Raw genomic sequence first — 5,000 nt, forward strand, 5'->3', positions numbered from 1 at the left:
TATTATTATTATTATTATTATTATTATTATTATTATTATTATTATTATTATTAAAAGAATTCATTGAAAATTTGCTGAGAGTTAATATACAATATATGTGCTAGTCCTTAAGAGTATAAAATAAATATCTTTAATCTGCCGTCGTGAATATTAAAATGCAGAATATTAAAGTTTATAGGCCTATTGAAATGTTACTTCTAAGAAGTTAAACAGCAATTACTGGAATTCCATTGTTCTGTCAAATAACGTGAATTATTCATCAACTTCCAGAATTTTTTACTATACCATTTTAACACTCAATGTTGAAGGTAGGGGAGTCTGAAATTCAAAAACAAACGACATAAATGTAAGTATAAACTAAATCTCATTTGTTTATCTTTCTTCGATATAAATAAATACATTATCGAAAGATATGACAATCGAGAAACAAAAGCAGACATTTATTGACTATTAACCTATCCTTGTGGGCAATGTAACCGTCTTGGTAGGTAGCATTGCCTTAGGGCAGCCGTGTGTGGCTACGCGGATAGTTAGGTCCCCTTTAGCTTTTCTAAGCAGTTGTTTAAATCTTCTCGAAGACTGTCGTTTATAACTTTTATGGAATAAAGACCTCATTCTACGCATGATGAACGTATCAAACAAAAAAAGCTAGATTCTGTTTTTCTTCACTTTTGGTGACTGAAAGCGGATAATTTTCTCACTTATGTAAGTGCAGAATCTTCAGGGAATTAAGAACGTGAACAAAGGTTTCTTAACTTTCCAACGCATAGACTTGGTAAGGTAAAGATGACTTCGAAAAAAACAATTTTCATCAACTGACAATAAAAATAATAAAAATCAAAAGGATGTCCACCTCAGACTAATCTATAAAGTCACTTTTAATATTTACTTTGTTTATTCTCAACAATTACAATACCTCGTATTCACTTAATTGCAGTAGAGCTATTGCTTCATCATTCTTGTCTATTGGAACGCAGCCGTTTGATATAATATTGCAAATGCTAATGCAATTTAAATATAGTCCCCTATGGTAGTGAAGACCCACTGAGATCAGTAGAAGTGTTTATATGTGCGGTATTCTATTCCTTGTAAGAAAAGATTGGTTTTGGTAACAATCGCCGGTTCTTATCCAGCAGGATAATAAGTGAATAAAGGAACATTAGGGGATCAGTGTCAAGTTTCCACGGATAAAAAAAAAAAAGAAAAAAAAAATTCTTGCCTGTGAAATTGCTAGGGTGAGTCCACTGCTCTGGAAGAAAGCAACGATATTTTTTATTACTTGTCCCCCCTTTTATTTCGTTCTTATAGCTTTAGTATAGTAACCTAACTGCTATCGGAAGCTCGCAACCTCAATGTTATTGTGAGGATAGGTGATCTGCCTTTGTCAGTAATAACACGACATTAATTACAAAAAGCAAAGAATTGTCTCAAACACTAGGATCACACTAAATGCAGTGACCGGTTATAAGAATATTCTCTCTGAACATGTCTTAATAGAATTTTGTTAGCTAGTACATAAGCGAGTCTACATAGAAATGATAAAATGTTAAATAACACAAGGACTTTGTCTCTGTTATATAGCTGAGGTTAACGAAATGTGCATGTGGTGACGTACTTGACTTCCAACTAACAACGGCTCTGAAGAGCAGCTGAAGAGGGAAAAAAGCTCGAAAAAGAACTATGGGCGAAAAAATCTTGAGGACGTGTGGTGCAAGTGGTGGCTCATAACAAGGGCGTCCATAGCATGACTATGACCCTTGTGGTTATTATCATTCTAGGAAGCATTTCAAATCCCTTACAGAGAGAGATTACGTAATGTTTGTTTTGTTAGAATTTTTTCCGAGGAAGGTTTAATATAACAATTTCAAAGTTATTAGCTACTTCAGAGTTACCAATTGTGACTAGAATTACCTCATGTATTCATTCATACATACATCATACATGCACGTATATATATATATATATATATATATATATATATATATATATATATATATACATAGAGAGAGAGAGGTGTGTGTGTATGTGTGTGTGTATATATATATATATATATATATATATATATATATATATATATATATATATATATATATATGTGTGTGTGTGTGTGTGTGTGTGTGTGTGTGTGTGTGTGTGCGTATTTATGTGCAGGGTTATCCCTCGCTCATAAAATGGCCGCCCCCAAAACGAAGTGCAAATGGTTGCCCACATGGCATAATGCTCTCACTTTTTCTTTCCTGTATCATTTCCCTTCTGTCACCAAATGTTTTGAGTCATTCTAGGTTGCCACGAGACGGCTGCTGCAAGGATTAGAAAAGGATTAGAAGCACTATCCAGTTTTTTCAGTGGTCTGTTTCTCCACCTACTGATATACTTCTTGACTTTTAACAACTCCAAGTATATCCCATGTTCGCCATATGTATTTCTATCTCCCCAGTCATCTCAGCAAACCCTCCTTTTGTTCCCTAGTCCATAACTTTCTCTGCCATTGCCACCCACCGTTTGCATGCTGGTTTAATTCCAATCAGTGAACAGTGTGATAAAAGTGTGCTTCAATTGGCTGAGCCACTCGTGGGAACGTTGACAGTGAATCCTTATCATTTCATTTGCATGTTATTAGGGCTCCAATTCTTGCCAACCCCATAGTGAGTATGACACCTCTGTCTTTCAGTGGGATCCTTTATCATGAGTAACCAAGGACACTCTCGGCTTGCCCTTGCATGCGTCGTCTGGACTTATCCACGTGCAACTAGGAATTTAACCTTTTACAGCACCCCTGTGCACATGTGCCCCAAGTATTAATTTGTAAACTCTCGTTATTAATTGTTGAGTAAATCTAATTAATCATTAACTGAGTATAATTATGCCTTTCAGTAACTTGACTAAAAAGAGCACCAAATAGTCAGTAATCTTATTTCCATTTCTCTCAGTTTTGTTTTGTTTTATTGTCAGCTATTTTATAGCATTCTGTTGCTTGGCCAAGGCTGGAATATAACACCAGCGACCTTGCTTAAGATATAATTGTAGAAATTCCCCAAGTAAAAATGTATACTTAAATTAAACATAAAAACACGAGCTGAGATTCCAGTTACAAGTGATAAGAAGCATTTAAATCCGTGCTGTTCAGGTTTGCAAATTGTAGCGCATTGTAGCATTAGGAAATTTCAAGATTTCGTACATATTTACATTGATTAGAGGGTTATTTTTGCGATGATTGCATGCTGTAACCTTATTTGTAAAGTAAAATCCATTTTACTGCTCGATTCAAAAGTTAGTCCATTTTTAGCCAAGCTATGTGCACGTAAATGTAGGGAAAATCGGTTTTAGCCTACATTCAGTCGGTAAAAAGCCAAATGGTAGAACTTGATTTTGTGTCTGAGACATACATAATTTTCAGCAATAGAAATTTCAGAATTTCGCACTTATGTACTACTCAGTCATAGTGTCCTTATACACCTATTTGTACTTATTGTACCTCAATTTTGCACTTACGGGTCCCTTTTACTTTGTGTTACTATCACAGTACACCCTTGTGGTGTCTATTGTTGAAGTGAATGTTCCTTTGATTAATTGTACCTTGTGTTAACTGAACCAACTCTGCTCCTGTTACCACTTTGTCCATAGGCAATTAAGCAAATTCACCTAATTATACCTTTGCATATGTAGGTTTTGCCCCATACTTTGTCCTGGAGTACTCATACCTTGCACTGTAGAATTTGAACCCTGCATTGTGTTATAATCACACCCTTGCATTTGTAGGCTTTCACCTATGCAGTGTGTTGCGGTGCTCATACCTTTACATTTGTAAGCTTTGACCCTTTCATTGTGTTATAATCACGCCCTTGGATTTGTAGTCTACCTATGCAGCGTGTTATAATAATAATACCTTGGCATTTGTTGGCTTTGACCTGTGCATTGTGTTCCAATTACTCACACTTCTGCATTGTAGGATATGGCCCATGCATTGGATTAATCCTCAAATTTTATTAGTGTCTTCCCATGCCCACTTTTTTATTTTGTTTGCATTACACTCTGCCTAGTTCAGAGTGCCATTTCCTTTCCATGCAATTATTTGCACTGCTCCTTATTACCGATTTACTTGTGCCTATAATGTGCAGCCTAATGGCAATGCCTTTCAATACAATGCCATTTGTGCACTGCTAGCTCATCCATAATAAATTGTCTGGAGTAGTTGCAATATTCAACTTCCAGTAACTCAGCCAAAATGGGTAGGCTTTACTGGAGTGCCATTATGAGTCCTTGCAAATTAGTGCATGGAAGGTTGGCTTACCAGGGGCCCTTAGCACCCAGTTAAGGGGCCCATCACTGTGGCATCTCCCAGAGTTTATGATAGAAATCGATGGGTCCTCAACTTCCAGGACCCCCATGACACGATATCCCCCATACAGAAAGACCAGGTACCGGCTCAGATCCACATCCACCCTAATAAAACAATAATTTATGAAAATGTAGACGTCGGACAAGACTCCATGCTGTCTGATTGAGGGTGTCCACACCCAAACAAAGTAGAATTAGTACCTTTGGGATAGTGGATTTCCTTCCTGAAGACTATAAGCTACTCATGGGACAAGCCTTTAAGTTTTATCTCTTTCCAAAACCTGACCTGGGTCATCCTCCAGATCCAGTGCCACTGCCTGCACCTGCCCCAAACACAGTGGCCTCCTTTCAGAGATGGATTGCAGAAGTTCTGCACTTTGCGTAGCATGTGAGGGCACTTCAAGAATTCCACCCATTGTCCTACTAGGTCTGTTAAATTTCCTCCCACGTCATTAAGTGCTTGTGTCTGTGACTCCCTACAAGCCAACTTAGAGGAGGCCAAAACCTGGGTCGCCATCCTGGAATAATACTTCCTAGACACATATTGGCAGGTAAATCCCTTGGTCGATATAGAGGCCAAAGTTTCTATATTCATGCAGGATGCACTTTGCAGGTGCCTAAGTCAGAGAGGATGAAGGAATGACCTTCAATTGGGTGATTGG

This window comes from Macrobrachium nipponense, chromosome 2 (assembly GCF_015104395.2).
Source record: "Macrobrachium nipponense isolate FS-2020 chromosome 2, ASM1510439v2, whole genome shotgun sequence".
In the NCBI taxonomy this organism is placed as follows: domain Eukaryota; kingdom Metazoa; phylum Arthropoda; class Malacostraca; order Decapoda; family Palaemonidae; genus Macrobrachium; species Macrobrachium nipponense.